This window comes from Odontomachus brunneus, unplaced genomic scaffold, assembly GCF_010583005.1.
Source record: "Odontomachus brunneus isolate Ranch 3 - 2012 unplaced genomic scaffold, Obru_v1 Obru_scaffold_009, whole genome shotgun sequence".
In the NCBI taxonomy this organism is placed as follows: Eukaryota; Metazoa; Arthropoda; class Insecta; order Hymenoptera; family Formicidae; genus Odontomachus; species Odontomachus brunneus.
In genome coordinates this window covers 3,253,358-3,263,960 of record NW_022639459.1, presented here as the reverse complement: position 1 = coordinate 3,263,960, position 10,603 = coordinate 3,253,358, and the positions used below count along the sequence as shown (strand labels likewise).

The following is a 10,603-nucleotide window of genomic DNA, read 5'->3' as shown; positions in this document are numbered from 1 at the left end:
GATAGAATGGACCGTGGTGAAGCAACCGAGCTCCATGATTCAGCCTCGGCCGCGTTGCTCACTCCGTGCACGATGCGATGATTAATAAAAAAAGAAAGTCGCCACAATGACGCGCGTGTGTCGCCGTAAAGGGACCACGTTGAACGCCCCAGGTGTCTTCCCGCGTCGCTCCACGGTGGCGAGTCGGGGAGAGGGAATTCTACCTCCTTTTCTAGATTTCGTTCCTCTTGTCTCCCATTTCTCTTTCTCATTTTATTTCGAGCAACGAGCTTCGCCGGTATCCACGACGGTACGTAGAATTTCGATTTTTCCGCTAGGCGACAGCGTGTCGGAGTGGCCGAGGGTTTTTGGTGAAAGCCGACGGCTTCCGAGAGGGGAGAGTATATAGGCCGCATGTCGTTTCAGGTGTGCTCACAACTAACGCACTCGCCAAAGTCGCCGGTGTCTTTCGATTCGGCTGACAATCGAGCCCGTACGAGTATATCGATATACACACTATATCCTTTCTCTGTCGCCGAGAGAAACGGAAGAAAGAGAGAGAAAGAAGCAAATCTCCATCGAGAGCGTTTTGGCTGACTCCGGAGGTGGGGGAGGACGAAGAGGAACGCGTACTATAAGGGAGGACTCGCGCCAGGAAGAAGTCACAAGTGCCAAGTGTGTGTGCCAATAGGATTATATCGAGCTCCCTGTTGAGCCACCACGAGGAAAAGAGGTTTGTGCTATTCGATATGTGCTAATCGATATGTGACGAGTGCAGCCTGTGGTGCAATTACAAGTAGTCGTATGTATTTGCACGAAAACGCGCGAGTCCCGTTCGAGAGCGAAGCAAGTGTTGGGTATTGATCGATGAAAATTTTCCTTCACTAGAATAATCAGCCAATTAATTGTGAAAATTAATCAGCCGCCATATTTCAATTCGTAATCACGAATAATTTTATCAATTGATCAAATTTATTGTTCATCTCAGTGTATAATCAATCACGTCGAAGTTTAATTACTGATCAATTTTATCTACCGATGAAATTATTTGTGACTTTATACGTGACGATATTGATTGTTGAATCGACGATTATTTTAGTCAAGGGAAATTTCCGTCGATTAACGATTAATACTGGAGCAAGATCCTTGGATCCCAATTGCGGCTTCCAATCGTGTCGATACACTGAGAAAAATATACTTTTTTAAAATTTATTTATGGGATGTGAAGTTTACTTATATAGAAGTAAAGTTTATCTCACTGGAATAAATTTTATCTCAGAAATAAATTTTATATTCAATAAATAAATTTTGAAGCATTTTTTCTTAGTATACAGTCGGCCGATTAAGGGCTGCAACATTTCTTCTCGATGAGTTTACGCGTTCTGCATTCAAGAGGAAAATGTGTGTTCTAAGAATGATTAAAAACAAATTTTAAATAAGTGTTAGGAAACTAATCGAGGAAAAATGTTGCAACCCTTAAGGCTCTTGTCCCCTCGCAGCGGTTATTTTGATTTATGACGTCAGAAACGAAGAAATGTATGCCCAAAATTCCTATAAAGTATGTTGAAATAAAGAGATATCTCGGGAAAACCACTTGCAATCGGTTTAGCACATCTTCAAAATATTCCAAACACTTTCTTCTTGCTTCAACAATCAATAAATAACTATAAAATTAACGCGACAAAGTAATGAGGAAATGCAGGTTAAAAAAGGGCAGAATTTTATTTATTGATTGTTAGAGTAAAAGGGAAATGTTTGGTGTATTTTAGTTGTGTGCTTAATCGACTGCAAGTGGATTGGATGCATTTCTTCCCTCCTGAACGTCATCATCAATCAAAAGTTGTACGCGGCGAGGGGCCAGCAACCTTAAGCAGCCAACATTGCACCCCTTGTATATTCACTCTTAATGCTCGTGTCTTCTTTCGTCTCGATCGACGTGTTTTTCTGATGGAATTTTTTCGAGGATATCGTATAGTTTATTTAGAAAAAATACAGCCGTGATATTTTTCCTTGACGGCGAAAACATCGGTGGTGTTCTCTGTTTTCTGTTGTAGCGCGGGCCTTTGAAAAAAATTAGACCCCCCCCGCCGTAGCGTTAATTGACACGCTGACGTTTCAGTGCCATCGTCGAAAACTTTCACCCGACGTTATCGGATGTTCCCTTCTCGTTAATGGTAGAAATAAACGAGGTACACGACAGCGAATGTAAATAGCGCTCGTTAAACAGTTAGCCGACGTTGCCCCCTCCGTTCCCCCTCCCCGTTCCTTTCCCAGGGTGCTCGTCATCGCGAATATATTTCTTTCTCCGCTCCTGGAACTTACTCGCACGTCGTCTGCTCAGTTACGTCGTTGGAGCAACATATTTTCTACGTTTTGCATTTTCTCTCGGTGGGAATACATTCCGCTGAGAAAAATTCTCTCCTTCGACGGGACGACATCCGCTGCACGGTGCGACGACTCGCCGGAGCGTCCGTGTTTCGACTTCTCGCACCGATGGAAAACAGCCACGGAGCGCTTCCTCTCCGCGGCTGTCTCCTTCTTCTCGTCTCCCCACTCGCGCGAACACACGCTGAAAAGGCAAAAGGGTATGTGGGGTAGCGAGTCAGTGTGTCAGCGTTCTGGCGTCTCTCTTCGGAGAGGTGCGTCCTTCCTTCTCCGGCTCTATGTCAAGAATAAGGCCGCGCGTAGGTAGAGGGAGACCATCTGTTATGCGACGCGGCAGTCTGTAGAGAGAACAGTACGGATGGAGAAAGAAAGATAGAAGGAGAGAGAGAGGGGGGGGGGGAAGAGAGACATCTTTCGCGCGTCCGACTCCAGATGGAAATGTCACATCGAATCCGCGATCGACGTAATCGTGCTCCCCCAGTGAAATCGATATGCGTTACGATTAATTTGAATGGCGAGCTCATTGATTATTCATGGGGAGCGCCCTGAAGAATGCGCGTCCAAGCTTCCGCAATTAACGATAACGACGTTGATTGGCTGGGAACGAAGGCGAGCGAGGTTTTCGGAAGGATGGCATGAGGCGATTGAACTTTATCCTCTGATCCCCTTAGCCGCCACCAAGCGCAGTCCGTTATGCTTTCTACTGAGTTTCCATAAGTTCCTTTTGTCGCGGCATGATTTTCCGCTTTTCTGGGCGCGATTATGTGATCGCGGCGGAGCTCGTTAGTCGTTGAAATTCAACGCCACCGTGATGGTTCCTGCGCTGTTAGAAAGGCCACAGCGAGTGCAATTTCACGCGCTCAGCAGAACGGATCTGGAAACCACTCGTCGGCCAACGGCTAGACGTACATCCTTCAAGAGCGGAGACACGTTTCTGAAAGTTTCGGGGGAGCGTTTTGTCCGGCGATCCTGTCGCGCCGCGGAGGGTTTATCTTGAACGCAAATACAGATCCGACAACGGAATTTGCAATTATACACACGGAAGAAAGAATTTGGTTCGGTCAGCTAAATATCTGGTGAAAATATGGACAAACCAGAATTCCGGTTCAAGTTATCAGAATTCTGTTTAAGTTAATCAGATTTTCAAAACATTTGCAATGTCTAATGGGTCGCACCCAACTCTGGCTGATATTTATAGTTCGATCTTATATTTAAAATCATCTCAAGTTCATCTTTAGATACTCTGTAGTTAATGAAATAATCCGCATAGTATCTGAAAATAAATTTAAAACGATCTTAAATATAAGATCTGACTATGAATTGCCCTAAATCGTTGGTATCTTAATCCTCAGCTATAATTAAGGAGATGCCAAAAATAAATTTCAGAAATGTTCATTAAAACGACATGTGAAATAACTAACAGGATTACGCTATTTTTTCGTATTTTTTGTGATATATAGATATAGATATGACATATACATAGATCTTATAAACATATGTTGCTTTGTTTTACCATTTTAACGGGAAACTTACCCACGCATATGTAGAAATCTTTTTGCAAATTTTTTACATATTTTTTTCATTTTTTTTGCATATTTTTAAACTTCTCTAAATTTGGTTTAAAAGATACAGCAATATTTTCACGCAAACTGCAGAATTTTGTATTAGTAAATTTTTAAAATTTTCATTATTTTCATAAACATATTGAGCAATGCTCCAATTCATTTTTACACCTATCTTCATTTCATAAAAGCACTCGTAATTTTGTATGACCAATAATCTCTCTTCCCTGTAAAGATAAAGGTAAAAAAGGATTAAAAAAGCTTAAAAAAATAATCTTAGCATAAAGTTTTTGATTTTTGAAAATCCACAGATAAGATTTTGATCTTCATATAATTGTATATATATATATATATATATATATATATATATATATATATATATAAAGGTAGGAGTATATATATATATACTCCTACCTTTTCTTCCAGACAAGTACGACAAATATAGCTGACCCTGATTTCATACTCCAGTTAACGTTATAATTTATTTATGTCATATTGGAGTATATAATTTATCGGTTTGTTCAAATGTCACTATAATAATCGAAAACCGAATCAGATGTTCGATACTAAAACGCGAATATACATTTAATATATGTTCTTATTTACTCCCAAGAGTCCGAGAGAGAACGATCGGTAAATTACATATATGGATTACGGATATCACGCATATAAAAATCTAGTACCGCTATAAATATCTCGATCGCGGCTACTCCGTCGTGTGGCTTGCTCCGCGTAGTCTTTCCCATTCGAGTCACTTTCACGGGAGCTCAGAATTTGGCGCACGGCCGTCTCATGGTGTTCCGTGTCGCGTCACATTCTTATAGGGTTTCACCTGGCGTGTGTGTCTCGCGGTATAACGGTACTGTGTTACGTCACGAGCTCGCACCTGTCACGCCTGTCGTGAACAAAGGGTTGCACCATGTCTCGGCAAAATAATAATACGGAAGGAGGGTCTCGGTAGATATCTGATTTCCGTGATAAAAAAGGAACGAGCATGGACGTCGTGTAAGATGGGCTGTCTTCATCGTCGTGATATATGTCGAGCACTCTTGCTCTCTTTCTGGAACAAGCTCTGTCCCGGTTAGATATTACAATAATTACGGCAAAAGTAGGTCAAGTAAAAGTATGCCCGGGCACGTGTCTAATTCTGGACGTTCTTATTGTTTTGATCTTTAAATACGAATATTTAAATTTTCAACGTAAAATTTTATACATATGTAGAATACATACACACATCTTATGTTAAAAGTTTAAATATTCGTGTATGTGAAGACCAGAATAATAAGAATGTCCAGGCTTAGATACTTTAACCTTAACTTTAGAATTTTTGATCTCTCAGGAATTTAGCCAACAATCATAAAACTTCCGAATTAATAAATAATTTAATAAATGATTATTAACGGATTCAATTTCTTTATCAATTGCATATCATTCTAAATGATCTATATAAAACAATTTTTCCATTCTTTCTTTCTTTCTCCCTTTCTCTCTCTCTCTCTCTCTCTCTCTCTCTCTCTCTCTCTCTCTCTTGTGTTATTTTTATTTTCGGATAAATCAGAGTTGATTAGTTGTAACTAATTTGCCCTTCGTTTTATCCTATTAACAAAAAATAAAAGAGCAGATAGAAAAACGATAAAACGAAAATTAATATCAATTGATTGAATTAAATCGACAATTTGAGATATATATGAAAGTGAAATTGATGAAGTATATGAAATTGAAAGGAAAAATTTATTATTAGTCGTGTATTGAATTTATTACAGTTGATATGATTGAGGATGAATGTTCCAAAAACTCTACCACGTGCGTCAATCGTGTATGAAACGTTCGGTGGTTCAGTTATACGAAATTGAAGAGCCTTTGACACGAATTGTGTGGAATTTATACGATAGTTTTAGAGAAGCACCAATTGGTAAAGTATTCAATGTTTGCGGAAAGGGAGAAGGTTTAATCTTGTTTTCGACTCACTTTGACGTGATTACGTAATCAGCCTTCTGGCTAGTAAAAAGAAAGCAATGATAATTACATGTTCGTGGATAAGGAACGAGGTAACGTCTCATCTTATCGCTTTCTCATTCTTATCGTCTCAGTTCAATGTATATTTTATTTATTTTTATCTCTGCCTTTTCCTCTCCATTTTTGCATTTTATTACCTTTTTAATATAATTATTCTGACACGTGTCTACGAGTGTTGATGTACTTTTATGACAACAACTTAACATACACGCTTAGATATAAAATATCTTCTGATATATAATTGCGTGTATGTTATTAAGTTACATGATACATGATGTAACTCGATAAATTGAGGTATTCACGAAGAAGTGCTAAAAACTCGCGACTGCTACTCTGCGTTTACATTATACATTTATTAATGAATTGCTTTTTGAGGTTGGAAACTTGATCAAACTCGAATTCCATGTCTAGGAACCATCACCTTTAAAAACTACTTCAAATCAAGTTTTTATGCGTGCATTATACATAGAACTTTCTTTTTCTTCTTCTTCTCTCTCCTTCTAATATCAGATTCTTCAGTCATTTCTCGGACTGTCGCGTAGAATGGACTCTTGAAAGTCAAGTGTCTGTGTGTGTTTATGCGCGAATGTAAATGACGAATACATACAAAGCCGGATTTTATAGTATGCTTAAGTAGGCAGTCTTCTCCTTTCCTCCATACGAGACCGTCATCATTGAGTGATTTGGGTCTCCGGAACGAGATTCTCGAGGTTCGATCCGTTTGGAATAGAGTAGCCCTGCCTCACCCGGACTGCTTCGCGATTTTCGATAGGATACCATGTCGACGATTAATTTTCGAGGCCGCTTTCACCTAATAGCCCGCCTTTCTATCGATCTTTTTGGGACATCAGTGAGTCTGCAGGTTCTCGTTTCGTTGCTCACGTACGTTGCATACTATCTCCACGATAATTACATTCAAGTTATTACTTTCTTCCCTAATAAATTATTAAAAATATGAAACACTTATTCTTCAGAAACTTATCGAAATTTGCTTAAAAAGAAATGTATTAAGAAATATATAGACGCTACAGTAGTTACATGTGATGTGTGTGTGTGTGTGTGTGTGTGTGTACTTAACAAATTTTAATATTTTTTTGATCTCTTGATACTACTGGGATCCCGAGTAATTTCACTCTTCGGTTATTGGACAAAAGTTAACTGGACAATTTACTGGATAGTTAAACTTCCCTTTCTCTTAATACAAGTTAACATAACTCTCCAGTAATTGTTCGAAAATTGCATTAAATTCCCAGCAGGTCTGCGACATATCATTGTTACCGAAATAAAATATTTTTATTTCGTTGGAACGGCAGAGGTAGCGCGATTCAGCACAAAGTCCCGTGTCATTTCATGTGCAATAATCTCTGTGAAATTAACGCCCGTTTCACGCTCTAAGGACGCAAAAATACATCTTGCTGCGATCACATAAATATGTACCAGGGACGGGTTCGCTCGGCTATGAAATGCTCGCCAAAGTCGCGTCTCTGATTGGACTTTTCCGTCGAGAAAATTCAAGCAGAAGAACATAATTGGTTGATCGGATTTGGCTGGAATCGTGCGCGACGTTGAGACCTGGCGGGGCAAAACTATTGGCCGCAAACGGACGGCGGAGGCTTGAGTGGGACATCGACGAAATTTGCGCGAGCTCGCGATGGCGCGAGACGAATCGTCGAGACTAAATGGTTGAAGAAGCAAAGCGACGCGTCACAGCAAAGCGACCGACCGAAAACCGCCTGTGGATGTCTTTTCTTTTTCGTTAATTTCCCTTGGATGTTTTGTGGCAGCGCCGCCACACTTTCGACGGAACTTTTCATACGGCGCGTTCTGTATAGTTACTTAGGACACTTCAATCGACGAACACGCATACATAAAAGACACCTTTCGCGCCACGTTACTCGTGGCGGAGATGAAAGGCCAACCGGAGGATGGTCGGAAAAAAAAGCGGGGAGAGTAATCGGGGCGAGAAAATTCGATGAATGAAGGCTACCTCTCTCTCTGCCGGCGAATCTCTCAACTGAAAAAAGAACAATCAAAGATATGAGTGGAGAGAGAGGGGAAGAAGAAAAGAGATAGAGAGAGACGTTAATTTCAGAGAGGAATTTTGGAATATCGATTCATCCTCGAATAGACTGTTAGTGAAGCATGTTACACGCTGCTGTTCAAATAACGTCATTAGGTTGCACAATTCGTCCGTCCACAAATTTAATGAGCACACATTCGAATGCGGTGGTTACGCCAATATGAATTTCATCCTTCGGCCGAGTCAAATCAGAGTGTATTCACGTCCGGGTAATATTAGCTTTGCCGTCGACGCATCGCACATCGCGCTGCTAAGTAGATTACACGAAACGTCTTTGCAGTTTGTCGTGACACTCGACAAATTGCGTCTTGATGGATTGCGTTTGCTTCTGATGTGGGAATGGCCGCGGATTGATTCTCGTGCAAAATTCAAACGCGCACGTGAGGATTAATTTGCGTGGCGGGAATGCAAACGTCGGAAAAGTGCAGAAGGAGGTGTGAAATAGAAAAAGAAAGAAAAAAAGAATCGAGAAAATGGCGAGACAGAACGTTCACTCGCACTTTCGCGTATTATCTACCGTTCGTTATCCCTCTGCCTACACCGACTACCATAAGCCATTTCCGGATGGACGAGTTAGCACCCATGCGGGTGAGAAATCCAGGTCAGACCCATTGCTGCCGGTTAGCTTTCGAGTCTCGTTCTTATCTTCGTCGTGGCATTACGCAAATGCAGGCGAATGTAGACCGCGAAGATTTCGAGAACTGAAACTGAAAGTGCGGAACAACGCGCCGCACGCGGAATCATTCATATCTTCCAGACATTTCGCAATGGGGACGCACTGATAAGCGTATTAGAATGCCATTGTAATGGTGACAATTTTTTATCGGAGCTCATCCGCAGAATATCCGTGTATATATTTAATAACATTGATTTAAAATTGTTTTAACAATGCGCGTACTGTGTAGGAAAAAAATATTTTTTATTTTTTGAATATTTCTTCTCTCACGTTTGGAATATAGTTTTTTTTCATATAAATTCTTTTTAATTTAAATATGTTTCTAGTAGTGTAGAAATAGATTAATAGTAAAATCTATTTTGCTGAGAAACAGTAAATTTTGTTAGAAACATAGCAAATTATTTATTTTCATGTCTCAATTCCTAAAATATAAATAAAGAGTAAAAAGAAAAATAAGGAGTAATCAATTAATAAAGAAAAATAAGGAGTAATCAATTGCAGAGTAGTCGATCTATTCCTGGCTTTTATAGTCATTTTTACTAAAATTCTCTTGGTGTATAATCTTGCTGTAACAATAGCTGGCTCTTATTTGCCTTTGTTCTCCTTATATTTTCTTTGAAATTACTAAAAATAATATTGGCCTCGGCCAATATTACTCGTTCAAACATTCATTCTGTCGTGATTTAAAGCTTATTCGCACTAACATCCGCGATCGGCTCTCGCTGGCCTTATTCTCTTACTTTAGTTATATACTTGAAAATCTCATTTAAATAAAGTATATAATATTCAGCTTACTCGAGTATCGTTTATCTTGCTTTGCTCGACTATCACATTCAACTTATCACTGAGAGATGTTGCTGATTCTTCGAAAGACATCCTTCGAAAACCAGAGCCACGGAGCTTCTGCGTACAGTGCGAATCGCGACAAATAGTCCTCTTATGAGGAGCAATCCGTCCGACCTTGGAAAAAGCCGTGATAAACGCAGCGCTTCCGTATTCTGCGAGAGCGTCGCGAAATCTCGTGCATCGTTCGCGCGCTCTTTTATTCCCGCGGTATATGATGTCGGGGGAGGGCGATTCGCGAAATTGGACTTAGGAAAGATCAGCGGAGTCTGTATGTCGTGACTCAATTCTTAAGCGGAGCGTCCCCGTTCCAGCTTTTGCAATTCTGCTCGTGCGATTTTTTGAAATTGGAGCCAGTTCGACGTTTGCAGTACGGCGCGCACCGCCTCCGGTTTCCATCGGGATCTCACGCGCGCGACGCGCGTCGCGGCTCCATGTTATTCGAGTCACGAGTCGCGTCTCCGAGTCGAGTATCTCGGTCTTCTCCTCTCCCCGCTTCTCTCCACGGTTTACTTCCTCGTCGCCCGTATGACGGACGGCGGCATCCTGAGATTCCATCGTCTCGTCGTTCCCTATCGGGAAACTGATTGACGTGAAGGAGGATTTTCCGTGTTACCGCGGCCGCCAAAACTCGACGGCGCTGACGCTGCGACTATCGTTTGCATCAGACATTTCGGGGTCTCCTCGTCTCGCGACGCAGACCCTGTGACATTTTTTTTGCGTAACCTTCTGGAACAGCGATGTTCCGCTGATGGAGTGAATTATGGATGGATACGCATTGTCCCGAGAAATCAATTCTTGAAATTCGGAAACTGGGGCACCCGTACAATTTCCTAGAAAAGTCATAATACCGGCAATTCAAATATCGGGAATATATCCCGAAATACAATTTTCCCGAACTACGATTGTTCCGAAGAGGAACTATTGGCTCGAAAAAAGTACACATGGGTATATTGACCATCGCATGGTACACATGAGACTTGGACACTTCAATACGGCACATACGGATCGTTTTTGTTCGCGTTTTTATTTCAAATTCGTAAAAGTGTCAATGGAAATCTA

General features: G+C 40.8%; 1 protein-coding gene across 1 annotated transcript in view; it reads left to right on the top strand.

Annotated features, from left to right (window-relative positions):
- The first annotated feature begins 405 nt into the window (after positions 1 to 405).
- LOC116840288 overlaps positions 406 to 10,603 on the top strand; it is a 32,878-nt gene continuing 22,680 nt past the window's right edge. Inside the window, exon 1 of the mRNA XM_032806817.1 lies at positions 406 to 712. The gene's annotated coding sequence lies outside the window, so the exon portion shown is untranslated. The remainder of the gene's footprint in view (positions 713 to 10,603) is intronic.